This window comes from Lepidochelys olivacea (genome assembly GCF_965140295.1).
Source record: "Lepidochelys olivacea isolate rLepOli2 genome assembly, chromosome: 11".
In the NCBI taxonomy this organism is placed as follows: domain Eukaryota; kingdom Metazoa; phylum Chordata; order Testudines; family Cheloniidae; genus Lepidochelys; species Lepidochelys olivacea.
The window spans coordinates 76757386-76772012 of NC_140421.1; the positions used below are offsets into that span (position 1 = coordinate 76757386).

A 14627-nucleotide genomic window follows, 5' to 3' on the forward strand; every position below is an offset into this window, starting at 1 on the left:
TAGTATCCAATTTGCAAATGAATTCCAATTCAGCAGTTTATCACTGGAGTCTGGATTTGAAGTTTTTTTGTTTTAAGATAGCGACCTTCATGTCTGTGATTGCGTGACCAGAGAGATTGAAGTGTTCTCCGACTGGTTTATGAATGTTATAATTCTTGACATCTGATTTGTGTCCATTTATTCTTTTACGTAGAGACTGTCCAGTTTGACCAATGTACATGGCAGAGGGGCATTGCTGGCACATGATGGCATATATCACATTGGTGGATGTGCAGGTGAACGAGCCTCTGATAGTGTGGCTGATGTGATTAGGCCCTGTGATGGTGTCCCCTGAATAGATATGTGGGCACAATTGGCAACGGGCCTGTTTCCTCTTGTTTTTTCCTCCCCCCCCCCCCCCCCCCAGATGTTCTGGTTTAACTTGGATTTAAACTTGAAGAGTGGTCAGTTTGGATGAGCTCTTACCAGCAGGAGAGTGAGTTTGTGTGTGTATGGGGGTGGCGGGATGTGAGAAAACCTGGATTTGTGCAGGAAATAGCCCAACTTGATTGTCATGCACATTGTGTTGTTGCCGGCACCCAGTGCCGAGAGGCTGAACAACAGCTTGAGTTGGTTCGTTACCCAGTGTGCTACACCCAATAATCACAACGGGGTGGAGAAGCAGAAAAGTTTATTTGAAGCTTCAAAAAGGTACAGGGAGATTTGAATCTCAAATCCTGTACAACAGAGCAGGAAGTTACACAGGCTTTTATACATCCTTTTTTCCAGCATACTTATCCAATAGCAAGCTGCTCCAAGTATCCATACAGCCAGCCAATCCAGTTCCCAGCTAGTTCCCTGATTCTCTGTATCATTTGTTAAACTATACATAAAGCTGCTTTATTCAGCATTGTTCTTCCATATCTCCCCTGTTTGGCCTTGCTTAGTTTCAGGCAGTCTGACTCTGCAACATACTGTTGCAGATTCTCAGCATAACTGCTGTGTGTGCCTCCAGGCAGGGGGGCCAAGGACACTTGGGCCTAGCACACAGAGCTGCTGTGAGTGCCTCCAGGCAGGAGGGGGGGAGGCCAAGGACACAGGGGCCTAGTGCGAGGGGGCTTCATCAACACTCGTGGTCTTCCATCCCCTCGAGTTACCTAGTGGCCATGCCCCAGTGTTCCCAACAACTCCCCCCTTTGAGAACACTCAACAGCCTTGGCTCTGAGTTTTCTCACTTGGGCTACTTATTTCTTTACAATATGACTTTGCATAAGCACTTTGTGATAGCCCTGAAGAGAATGACTTATTAACTTTTGCAAAAGGGCCCTGACACATGATACCGCACAGCATAATACCAGTAATACAAGCAATACAGGAAAGAGAAATTTCAATAGCAGGCTAAATAAACCGCCAAGACGACAAACCCCAGCCTGAAAACAAGGTTTGCAACCAATCGTTCTCTGGGGCAGTATAGGCAACCTGTGCTCCGGCTCGGGCATGGGCTTCAGCCTGTACCACCTTTTCATAGATCTCATAACTGCTATCATTTACATATACACAACATCGGGGCCCGATAAGGGCACAAACCCCTCCTTGGGATGCCAAGAGATAGTCCAAAGCCAGCCTGTTTTGGAGGGAAAACGTCCTGAGCTGCTGTACCTCTTTATTTAATGTTTTTACTGCTGACCCTAAATCACTAACCGAGTCCTCTAACTCTAAGGCCACTTTCTCAAGTACCATCGGCAGCCTTACAGTATAGCGGCCTATGCATGCCAGGGCTGGCCCGGTAAACAGTGGTGCTATTCCCAGTACAGAGCACCCTACCAGCTTCTCGGTTGTGAAGGGATTCTTCATATTGTCCGCCAATGCCTTAGTCAGTCGCCGCAGGGTCTTTTCTCGTGACTCAACAGAGGTGTCTCGGGCATTTCTAATCTTTCCTTTGGGCAGTGTGGCAGTTATGGAAAGATGAGGAACTCCATGAGCTATATAACAGCTACCTGTCCAGTTGGCTGGCAACACCTTGTAAGCCTTTCGGCCACATACAAAATAGTGACCCTGTAGGGCCCAATAAGGACTGTTTCTTAAGGGGATTCCTGGGATATTTAAGGCTGCTTTTCCAAACAGTTCATATGCCCTTAGGGGGGCATCCCATCCTCCTGATTGGGTACAAGTGTGGGCATTTCTAATTGTGCCGTTCAAATTACACTCGCCATAGGGACCACTACAAACCCACCATTGGCTTGCTACATTGGAGATATTAACTGGATGGCAAGTTAAATTTCCAAACCCCTTTTTTGTGGTAAGATTATTTGTAAGTGTTTCCCTAAAAGGGGAGGAACCATTACACCCACACCGTTGGCCTCCCCTGTTGGTCTTTATCCAATACCCATCAGCCCACTGTGTAATAACACAGGAGCTCTTTCCCACAGGACGCCCATAGGGATCAGATTGGTTTCGGGTAAAACATAACACTCCCTCAGTGAGTACTGCAACTGAATACTCCTGGTCCTGATAGGTGGCTTGCTGTAAAGAGGTCTTATTCCAGAACGGTGAGTCCGTTCTTTCCAGCTCTTTGGTGGCGGCTAATTCTGCTAGGGTCAAGGGCAGCATGTCAAGGGGCATTCCCGTTTTGGGGACAGTGGAGTTGGAGCACATACCCAGCAATCAGTCTGGTTTGTTAAAGTAGCAACATGGTGCGCAAGCAAAACAAAGGAGTTATGCTCCCGATATGCACAATTTGGAAATACCAATACAAAGAATAACAATGTTACCCAATTAATTATTACCAGAGTCTTCCCAACCCAGGGTCTCCAGTACCTGGGTGGGCCCATTTTAGCATTAAGGTGCCCGCTATTTGTGTCTTTTAAACAGTAGCTTTAGCCCGAGATCGTCACTAGATGAGGAGTCAGCAGGTTGGACGGTCCACTGTTCTGCTGACGAGGGGGCGGTTACTGCCTTCAGACGAGAGTGATGTATCTTGTATCCCTCGATCTTTGCCGCTGTATGGGAGATCAGCAGGACGGTATAGGGTCCTTTCCACTTTTCCTGGAGAGGCTCGTCTTTCCAGGTGCGAACAAGCACAGAGTCACCGGGCTGTAAGGAGTGAACAGGAGAGTCCAAGGGGAGAGGCTGGGAATCCTTGGTATACCTGTGAAGAGACAAGAGAACAGCAGACAGGGAACACATATACTGTGACAAAAAAACATTACCCAACTCCCATTCCCCTGACAGAACCGGGGTGCCATTCATGGGCCATGCCCTTCCAAACATAATTTCAAAGGGACTGAGCCCTAATCTACCCTTTGGGAGAACGCGGGTACGGAGTAGGACGAGGGGCAAAGCATCAGGCCATCGCAGTGAGGCTTCTTGGCACACTTTTGAGAGATGCCGTTTAAGGGTCTGATTGGTACGCTCCACTACCCCACTGGCTTGCGGTCTCCAGGGCGTATGGAGTTCCAGGGGATCCGTAAGGCATGTGAGATGCTTTGAATGATTTTTGACGTGAAGTGTGTCCCGTTGTCAGATTCCATCCACAGGGGGAGTACAAAGCGAGGAACGATCTTCTTAACAAACTTGAGAGCCACTGTCCTGGCAGTGCAGTTACGGCATGGGAAGGCTTCTGGCCATCCGCTGAACCGATCCACTATAACAAGGAGATATTTGAACCCTTGAGTCCGGGGAAACTCAGTAAAGTCTATTTGCCACACTTGTCCGGGGCCCGGAGTGGGTTCTAGGGCAGCTGGTGGCACAGGATGTCCCGGTCGGGGGTTATTCTTTTGGCAGACTAAACAGTCCGCTTGTACCTGGGCAGCCAGGGGTCGGAGTCCGGAAGTGATAAAGTATTTTCCCAGTAGCTGGATAAGTGCTTCCCTGCCAGCATGAGTGGTTTGATGTAGTTTCTGCAGCACTGGCCGGATTAGGCCCTTTGGTAAGAGGACCTTCCCTTCTGGGGAATGGAGCCATCCCTCCTTTTCCCGGAGACTGAGTTTGTCAGTTAGCTGTCTCTCCTCCCCAGAGTACTGAGGGGTTGGAAGCTCCCCTACTGATGGGATAAGGGCATGCATATGGGCGTTCTCAGCCTGAGGGGATGGCAGGGTGCCAGCATGCTTAGCCTCTCTATCTGCCCGGGCGTTACCTCTGGCCACATCTTGATCCTCCCTTTGATGGGCTTTACAGTGTACCACCACCACTTCCGAGGGGAGTTGTACAGCTTCTAGGAGCTGGAGGATTTGGGGCCCGTACTTGACTGGGGAGCCTTGGGCTGTCAGCATTCCCCTTTGCTTCCATAGGCCAGCATGAGCATGCAGCACACCAAAAGCATACTTTGAATCAGTAAAAATGTTGACCCGCTTTCCTTTTGACAGTTCAAGTGCACGGGTCAGGGCTATTAGTTCGGCAAGCTGGGCAGAGGTCCCAGCAGGCAAACCTTCAGCTTCCACAGTGTCATGGAGGGTCACAACAGCATAACCCGCCCTCCTTTGCCCATCTATTACAGTACTGCTACCATCCGTGTACCACTCATAATCTGCATTTGGGAGGGGTACATCCTTTAAATCCGGACGGCTGGAGTACTGGGCATCTATGATCTCTAAACAGTCATGTTTCTGTTCCTCTGTTTCTGGCAAGAGAGTGGCTGGGTTAAGGGAGGGGCAAGGCTGTAGGGTGACTTCAGAGTTCTCTAACAGCTTAGCCTGGTACCGAGCAATCCGAGCCTGGGTGAGCCAAAGCCCTCCCTTTGCATCCAATAAGGCTCGGACCATATGGGGAGTATAGATTTGCATAACCCCTCCCAATGTTAGCTTCTCGGCTTCCTCAAGCACTAGGGCAGTAGCTGGACCGCCCGTAAACATGCCGGCCAACCCTTTGCAACCTGATCCAATTGCTTAGAAAAATAAGCCACAGGACGCTTCCATGCTCCTAACAGCTGTGTAAGCACTCCTAGCGCCACCCCCCTTCGTTCATGTACATACAACTGAAACGGCTTAGAGAGATCTGGCAGGCCCAGAGCTGGGGCTTCCATCAATTTTCTTTTCAGGATTTTAAATGCCCTGTCAGCCTCTGGGGTCCAATAGAAGGGGTCATGATCTGCTCCTTTTACACAGTCGTACAGGGGTTTAGCCCACAGTCCGAACTCTGGGATCCATATCCTGCAAAAGCCTGCCATACCCAGAAATGCCCTGAGCCGCTTACGGTTACTTGGGGTAGGAACTTGACAGATAGCTTCCTTTCTTTCGCTTGAAAGCTGACGCTCCCCTTGCCGTATGTGAAACCCGAGGTACCGTACCTCTGGGAGGGCAATTTGAGCCTTACTCCGTGCTACACGATATCCCCGAAGTCCAATAAAATTCAGGAGGCTCACGGTGGCTTTAAGACAGGGTTTTTGGCCCACAGTGGCAATTAACAAATCATCTACATACTGCAGAAGGAGAGCCTCCTCATTATCCCACTCCTGTAGGTCCCTGGCCAGAGCCTGGCCAAAAAGGGTGGGAGAGTTTTTAAATCCCTGGGCCAACACTGTCCAGCAAAGTTGCTTTTTAACCCTTTTTCGGTCCTCCCACTCGAAGGAGAAGATCTCCTGTGATGGGGTGGCAACTGGGATGGTAAAGAAAGCATCTTTCAGATCAAGGACTGAAAAATGGGTATACTGTCCCCCTATAGAAGCCAATAAGGTGTACGGGTTAGGGACAAGAGGGTGCAGAGTCTTAACCCGTTCATTGACTGCCCTTAGGTCCTGTACCAGCCGATACGTGCCATCAGGCTTCTGTACGGGTAGAATGGGAGTGTTCCAGGCTGACTGACATTCCCGGAGAATACCATACATTAGGAATCGATCTATAGTTTCCTGTAAACCTTCTCTGGCTTCCCTCTTGATTGGATACTGTTTTACTTGCACTGGGCCTTTCCCTGGTATGAGCTGAATAGTAATAGGGGTCTGGTGGGTGGCCTTTCCTGGAATCCCTGATGCCCACACGAGGGGGTACACCTGGTCTTCCCACGGGCTCCATTCTGGGGCTTGCATGGCTGAGGGCTCAACTGCAAGGGTCATGATCCAGGCATTCTCAGGGGGTAAGGTAAGGGTTATTTCGTCCTCAGTAAAATGCAGGGTGGCACCGAGGCGACAAAGTAGATCCCGTCCCAGCAGAGGGGTTGGACACTCAGGGAGGTATACCAGCTTGTGGGATATAGTCCTGTCTCCCAAAGCACATTCCGCTGGGGCATACACTGGGCACTTGGTGTCCCTGCCTGTGGCTCCCACCACAGTAAGGGAATCTGCTACTGGCAACTGAAGAGGCTGATTTACGGCAGTTCGGGCCGCTCCAGAGTCCACTAAAAAATCTATTTCTGAGCTTCCCACCCGCATCTTTACTCGGGGTTCCGGGGGTAGGGTGGTCCGTCTCCCCTGACACCCCTATTCCTGCTGCACCATCGCCATCATAGGGGCACCCCCCTTTTCTTTCCTCTTTGGGCACTCATTTTTCCAGTGTCCCTCCTGTCGACACAGGGCACACTGGTTGCGACCCAGTCGTCTCTCCTGCAGGCCCGGACGGTCGCGTCCACGGCCCCTTCCTCCCCGGCCACTTCTCTTAGTGCCGGCCTGTACCGCTGTTACCATCAATCTCACTTGCTTTCTCTCCTTCTCTGTCTCTCTCAGACTATAAGCTCGGTTTGCAGTCTCTAAAATTTGTGCCATGGTCATACCCATTAAATCCTCCTTTTTCTGTAACTTTCTCTTAATATCAGGGGCTGCTCTGCTCGTAAAAATTCCCTTAATAATTGTCTCAGTTGCCTGATCATCGGGGTCTGCATTAGTGTTCTGTCGAATGGTGTCCCGAATACGCTGTAGAAAGGCCCCTGGGCTTTCTTTTAAATCCTGCATTACTTCATATGGCTTTGCCCAATTATTATGTCGGACAGCCGAGTGACGGAGTCCATGCAAAAGCAACTCCTTATAGGAGGTAAGGCGGGTCATATCCCCATGATCATTTGGATCCCACCTGGGGTCTGGTCGGGGGACTTGTGCATCCGGGTCAGGGACATTAATACGATCCCGGTCGTACCGTCTCTGTGCCTCCTCCCTTGCCTTGGACACAACCTGTTGTCTTTCAACCTCAGACAATAGGGTTCGCAGGAGGACGTTACAATCATCCCAGTCCGGCTTGTGACTACTGAGGCACCCCTCAAAGACTGATATAAACCTGCTTGGGTTGGTGGAAAACTCTCCTGCCTGTGCTTTGAAAGCAGCCAAATCCACAGGATTAAAGGGCACATGAGTATAAACCTGCATAGTTGTGGCAGGACGCCTGTCTGATCCAGACCGGGCGACTTTAGTTTCAGTGATTAAGGGGTATAGGCCAACCATTGGGGACTTACAAGGTGTGGGTGTAGGGGCCGAAGGGGACACCGGCTCTGTCATTACAGTGGGGGTGGGGGTCTGGGGACTAACATTAGCTGCTACCAAACCAGTTGGAGTCAGATTACAGCGCTGTAAAATATCTGGTCGAGTACATAAAGCCAGAAACAAATGCGCATACATATGTTCATTCCATTTCCTTGTTCTCTGACAGAACAGGAGTAACTGAAGGATCGTGTTGTAATTAATTGACCCTCCTGGTGGCCACCACTCCTGGTCCTCGAGTTGATATTGAGGCCAGTCAGCTGTACAGAATCGTTTTAATTGGCTCTTAGTCATCGGATCCGCACCAAATACCTTCCAGTTTGCTAGAATGCACTCTAGGGGCGTACACCGTGCCCTAACCTCTGAGCTCTGTCCCTGTCCCATACCTACAGGGTAACTCTGGGCGTCCCCAGGTTCCAACAGAGCATATAATCCGGATTTTAAAAGGATCCTACCTGATCCAAGGGACCGGTTCTTCACCGTGGCCCTGCAGCTGCTCCTCCCCCACGTCCAAGGGACCGGTTCTTCACCGTGGTCCACAACAGCTTCTCCACTATATGAGTGCGTTGCACCGTTGTGCCCTCTGGGGTCGATCAAATCGCGTCTCCTCCGAGGCCCCCGATGAACTCACCGGTGCGCGCTGGGCGTCGGTTCTCGCCGCAATCCTCGACCTCCAGGAGGGGTCCGGGCAAGGCTAAATTGCAGCCTCGGGCCCACCCAGGGACGCCAAAAGCTGTTGCCGGCACCCAGTGCCGAGAGGCTGAACAACAGCTTGAGTTGGTTCGTTACCCGGTGTGCTACACCCAATAATCACAACGGGGTGGAGAAGCAGAAAAGTTTATTTGAAGCTTCAAAAAGGTACAGGGAGATTTGAATCTCAAATCCTGTACAACAGAGCAGGAAGTTACACAGGCTTTTATACATCCTTTTTTCCAGCATACTTATCCAATAGCAAGCTGCTCCAAGTATCCATATAGCCAGCCAATCCAGTTCCCAGCTAGTTCCCTGATTCTCTGTATCATTTGTTAAACTATACATAAAGCTGCTTTATTCAGCATTGTTCTTCCATATCTCCCCTGTTTGGCCTTGCTTAGTTTCAGGCAGTCTGACTCTGCAACATACTGTTGCAGATTCTCAGCATAACTGCTGTGTGTGCCTCCAGGCAGGGGGGCCAAGGACACTTGGGCCTAGCACACAGAGCTGCTGTGAGTGCCTCCAGGCAGGAAGGGGGGGGGCCAAGGACACAGGGGCCTAGTGCGAGGGGGCTTCATCGACACTTGTGGTCTTCCATCCCCTCGAGTTACCTAGTGGCCATGCCCCAGTGTTCCCAACAGTGTAAAGAGTTGTCACTTTGGATGGGCTATCACCAGCAGGAGAGTGAATTTGTGTGGGGGGGTGGAGGTTAGAAAACCTGGATTTGTGCTGGAAATGGCTCACCTGATGATCACTTTAGATAAGCTATTACCAACAGGACAGTGGGGTGGGAGGAGGTATTGGTTCATATTCTCTGTGTATATATAAAGTCTGCTGCAGTTTCCACGATATGCATCTGATGAAGTGAGCTGTAGCTCACGAAAGCTCGTGCTCAAATAAATTGGTTAGTCTCTAAGGTGCCACAAGTACTCCTTTTCTTTTTGTGAATACAGACTAACACGGTTGTTACTCTGAAATCTCCCTACAATGTGCATGATAATCAAGGTGGGCCATTTCCAGCACAAATCCAGGTTTTCTCACCCCCCCACCCGCATACACACACAAACTCACTCTCCTGCTGGTAATAGCTCATCCAAACTGACCACTCTCCAAGTTTAAATCCAATTTAAACCAGAACATCTGGAGGGGGGTGGGTAGGAAAAAACAAGGGGAAATAGGCTACCTTGCATAATGACTTAGCCACTCCCAGTCTCTATTTAAGCCTAAATTAATAGTATCCAATTTGCAAATGAATTCCAATTCAGCAGTTTCTCGCTGGAGTCTGGATTTGAAGTTTTCTTGTTTTAAGATAGCGACCTTCATGTCAGTGATTGCGTGACCACAGAGATTGAAGTGTTCTCCGACTGGTTTATGAATGTTATAATTCTTGACATCTGATTTGTGTCCATTTATTCTTTTACGTAGAGACTGTCCAGTTTGACCAATGTACATGGCAGAGGGGCATTGCTGGCACATGATGGCATATATCACGTTGGCGGATGTGCAGGTGAACGAGCCTCTGATAGTGTGGCTGATGTGATTAGGCCCTGGGATGGTGTCCCCTGAATAGATATGTGGGCACAGTTGGCAACGGGCTTTGTTGCAAGGATAGGTTCCTGGGTTAGTGGTTCTGTTGTGTGGTATGTGGTTGTTGGTGAGTATTTGCTTCAGGTTGGGGGGCTGTCTGTAGGCAAGGACTGGCCTGTCTCCCAAGATTTGTGAGAGTGTTGGGTCAGCCTTCAGGATAGGTTGTAGATCCTTAATAATGCGTTGGAGGGGTTTTAGTTGGGGGCTGAAGGTGACGGCTAGTGGCGTTCTGTTATTTTCTTTGTTAGGCCTGTCCTGTAGTAGGTAACTTCTGGGAACTCTTCTGGCTCTATCAATCTGTTTCTTTACTTCTGCAGGTGGGTATTGTAGTTGTAAGAAAACTTGACAGAGATCTTGTAGGTGTTTGTCTCTGTCTGAGGGGTTGGAGCAAATGCGGTTGTATCGCAGAGCTTGGCTGTAGACGATGGATCGTTTGGTGTGGTCAGGGTGAAAGCTGGAGGCATGCAGGTAGGAATAGCGGTCAGTAGGTTTCCGGTATAGGGTGGTGTTTATGTGACCATTGTTTATGAGCACTGTCGTGTCCAGGAAGTGGATCTCTTGTGTGGACTGGACCAGGCTGAGGTTGATGGTGGGATGGAAATTGTTGAAATCATGGTGGAATTCCTCAAGGGCTTCTTTTCCATGGGTCCAGATGATGAAGATGTCATCAATATAGCGCAAGTAGAGTAGGGGCTTTAGGGGACGAGAGCTGAGGAAGCGTTGTTCTAAATCAGCCATAAAAATGTTGGCATACTGTGGGGCCATGCGGGTACCCATAGCAGTGCCGCTGATCTGAAGGTATACATTGTCTCCAAATGTAAAATAGTTATGGTTAAGGACAAAGTCACAAAGTTCAGCCACCAGGTTTGCCGTGACATTATCGGGGATAGAGTTCCTGACGGCTTGTAGTCCATCTTTGTGTGGAATGTTGGTGTAGAGGGCTTCGACATCCATAGTGGCCAGGACGGTGTTTTCAGGAAGATCACCGATGGATTGAAGTTTCCTCAGGAAGTCAGTGGTGTCTCGAAGGTTGCTGGGAGTGCTGGTAGCGTAGGGCCTGAGGAGGGAGTCTACATAGCCAGACAATCCTGCTGTCAGGGTGCCAATGCCTGAGATGATGGGGCGCCCAGGATTTCCAGGTTTATGGATCTTGGGTAGTAGATAGAATATCCCAGGTCGGGGTTCCAGGGGTGTGTCTGTGTGGATTTGATCTTGTGCTTTTTCAGGAAGTTTCTTGAGCAAATGCTGTAGTTGCTTTTGGTAACTCTCAGTGGGATCATAGGGTAATGGCTTGTAGAAACTCGTGTTGGAGAGCTGCCGAGCAGCCTCTTGTTCATATTCCGACCTATTCATGATGACAACAGCACCTCCTTTGTCAGCCTTTTTGATTATGATGTCAGAGTTGTTTCTGAGGCTGTGGATGGCATTGCGTTCCGCATGGCTGAGGTTATGGGGCAAGTGATGCTGCTTTTCCACAATTTCAGCCCGTGCACGTCGGCGGAAGCACTCTATGTAGATAGAAGGAAGATGATGTCTCTCTGTATCTGTACAAGTTTTTTCATGCAGTTGATAGATTTCCACTCCATACGGCTAAATGCAGTGCCTTGCATAATGACAGGTTTCAGAGTAACAGCCGAGTTAGTCTGTATTCGCAAAAAGAAAAGGAGGACTTGTGGCACCTTAGAGACTAACCAATTTATTTGAGCATGAGCTTTCGTGAGCTACAGCTCACTTCATCGGATGCATACCGTGGAAACTGCAGCAGACTTTATATACACACAGAGAATATGAAACAATACCTCCTCCCACCCCACTGTCCTGCTGGTAATAGCTTATCTAAAGTGATCATCAAGTTGGGCCATTTCCAGCAAAAATCCAGGTTTTCTCACCCTCCACGCCCCCCACACAAATTCACTCTCCTGCTGGTGATAGCCCATCCAAAGTGACAACTCTCGACACAATGTGCATGATAATCAAGTTGGGCCATTTCCTGCACAAATCCAGGTTCTCTCACCCCCTCACCCCCCTCCCAAAAACCACACACACACAAACTCACTATCCTGCTGGTAATAGCTCATCCAAAGTGACAATGTGCATGATAATCAAGATGTGACCTTAAGGGGTTGCCACACTAAAGAGCTCCTCCCAGGGACTGTTCAAGAGCACCAGACCTATGGCAGGGAAACAGCTTGGAGAATGGGATTTTCAAAAGGGCTGAAGCAGGTTAGGCAAGTCCATAGGAGTTAGGTGCTTTGGAGGTTCCCACCAGACACCTAAATACCATTGAAAGTGTGGCCCAAAGTGCTTAAACACTAGGGCCCTGAGGCTCAGCTGGTGTCAGTCAGGGAGGCTGAGAATCCGTGATAACGTCTCCTGTTAACCAAGAGCACCCGCCCCTGCGCTCAGATAGCCAGGGAGAGAGCAGGAGACAGCACTGGGCGCACAGATTCATGATTATGAATTATCTGCTCTCCTGAAATCTTCCCCTTTGGGCTCTGCTCTGAGCAGCCAGGGAAGCTGGGACCCCAAGGGCTCTCCCAGGATCTGGGCCCCTCTGGGCTGGGCAGTCACAGTGCTCTGAATGAAGCTCTGATCCACGAGTAATAGGGGCACACAGGAACTGATAATAACCCAACCTGCTGGGCCAAATCCCTCCCCCTGCCCTGCTCAAATACAATGAGAGAAACCCCCAGCAGCGCCCCTTACCCAGGAATCCCGTCACAGCCTCCTGGAGATTGTTCTCTCGAGGGAAATCCCGGATTCTCTTTTCCAGCTCAGGGGACTCGGGCACCGGATGCGGAGACATGGCCTTCTCATCCCTGCAGAGACATGAGCGTGTTTATTCCTCCCCCTCCTTTGCTCTAAGTTCCTGCCCCCCAGAGCCAGATGGGGAGTGGGTGGGAGCTGGGCCACAGGCAGGGCTAACGGGGCCGTGACCTCTGCTGCCCAGGGAATTTACTGCCTGCACGATCTGCCGGGGGGCCAGCCTGGAGACTGGGGGCCTCTCTCCATCCAGAGAGAAAACCCAGCCCAGGCAGGGCCAGCTCCCCTCACACCTGGCCCAACCCCACGTTCCCTACAAGGGCCTGGAGGGGCTTCTCCCGGGGATGAGCAAGGGGCTCATTCTCCAGGCCCAGCTTCTTCTCAGCTTCTCCTCTCAGCCTCCAAGGGGCCTGGTCACTCCCCGTGGGGTGGGGGTTCTGGGACCGGGACACTGCCCCACGAGGGCCTGGGCTGGGACACTCAGCTCTTTCCCCACAGGCCCTTGGGCCCCCCTCACACGGGACAGGCTTTGGGCCATGACAGAGCTGGGGCCAGGTCCTAGCTGGGCCCTCGGGGTGACAGGCTCTCAGCCCCATTAATGATCCCCCAAGCCAGCCTGGTCCCAGGGAGGGTTCTCCAGCCCAGAGCTGTGGGGCACTCCCCTTCCCAGGGTGGGTCACACAGACACAGCGGCAGCAGCCCCAGGGCTATGGGGATGGAGGGGGGCTGGATCCAGAGGGTGAGACCGTCCCATGGTCGGGATGCTGGGTCTGCTGCCTGGGCTCTGAGCCCTGGTCTATACTAGGACTTTAGGTCGAATTTAGCAGCTTTAAATCGATGTAAACCTGCACCTGTCCACACGATGAAGCCCTTTATTTCGACTTAAAGGGCTCTTAAAATCGATTTCCTTACTCCACCCCTGACAAGTGGATCAGCGCTTAAATCGGCCTTGCCGGGTTGAATTTGGGGTACTGTGGACACAATTCGAGGTATTGGCCTCCGGGAGCTATCCCAGAGTGCTCCATTGTGACTGCTCTGGACAGCACTCTCAACTCAGATGCATGATTGTTTGCCGTTGCTCTGACGGAGGGAGGGGCGACTGAGGACACGGCTTACAGGGTTGGCTTCAGGGAGCTAAAATCAACAAAGCGGGTGGCTTTACATGAAGGAGTATTTCAGGCAGGACTTCACGGAGGGTTCCAATAAGAAATGGTGCACCTAAGTTATTGTTCTTATTGGAACAAGGAGGTTAGTCTGGCCTCTGATTGATACATGGCTAGATTTACCTCGCTGCACCTTCTCTGTGAGTGACTGCAGTGTAACCTAGAGGAATGAGTCCCCTAGACAGGGGGGGGAAGCAAATGAGTACAAAACAAATCTGGTTTATTTCTTGTTTTGATCCACTCCATCTATCTTTTACATCTTTGGCTGACAGCAGATGGTGCAGAAGGACTGCATGCCATCCACATCTCATGGCTGCTCGGCAGAAGATGGTACAATAGGACTGCTAGCCATCCTCATCGCTTGCCTGCCCGGCACAAGATGATGCAATAGGACTGCGAGCAATCCGTATCGCTTGCCTGCTCACCATAAGATGGTTCTATAGGACTGACTGCAGGACTAAAGAGAATGACCGGATCAAGTCACTCCAAATTTAGTCCCTGCGCCCATGTCTGCCCAGGCGCTCCTGATCGACCTCACACAGGCCACCAGGAGCACCTCGGACATGACGATGACGGCTACCAGTCCTATTGCACCGTCCGCTGCCACAAGGCAATGGGTTGCTGCTGCTGTGTAGCAATGCAGTACCACGTCTGCCAGCACCCAGGAGACATACGGTGACGGTGAGCTGAGCGGCTCCAGGCTTGCCGTGGTATGGCGTCTGCACAGGTAACTCAGGAAAAAAGGCGTGAAACCATTGCCTGCCCTTGCTTTCACGGAGGGAGGGAGGGAGGGAACGGAGGCCTGACGATATGTGCCCAGAACCACCCGCGACAATGTTTTAGCCCCATCAGGCATTGGGATCTCAACCCAGAATTCCAATGGGCAGCGGAGACTGCGGGAACTGTGGGGTAGCTACCCACAGTGCAACGCTCCGGAAGTCGATGCTTGCCTCGGTCCTGTAGAAGCGCTCCGCCGAGTGAATGCACTTAATGCCCTTAGAGCATTTTCTGTGGGGACGCACAAACTCGACTATATAAAACCGATT

The 14627-nt window shown here is 50.8% G+C and overlaps 1 long non-coding RNA gene across 2 annotated transcripts in view; it reads right to left on the reverse strand.

The window, feature by feature from the left end:
* Nucleotides 1-653: 653 nt before the first annotated feature.
* Nucleotides 654-14627, reverse strand: part of LOC311528400 — a 39497-nt gene continuing 25523 nt past the window's right edge. The window contains exons 2-3 of one of the 2 annotated variants that reach the window (XR_014713596.1): nucleotides 12362-12474; nucleotides 654-3127 (exon numbers count right to left, since the gene is read on the reverse strand). This is a non-coding gene — a long non-coding RNA (uncharacterized lncRNA). Of the gene's footprint in view, nucleotides 3128-7830; nucleotides 8965-12361; nucleotides 12475-14627 lie in introns of those variants that run through there. The other variant, XR_014713597.1, reaches the window with a different exon arrangement.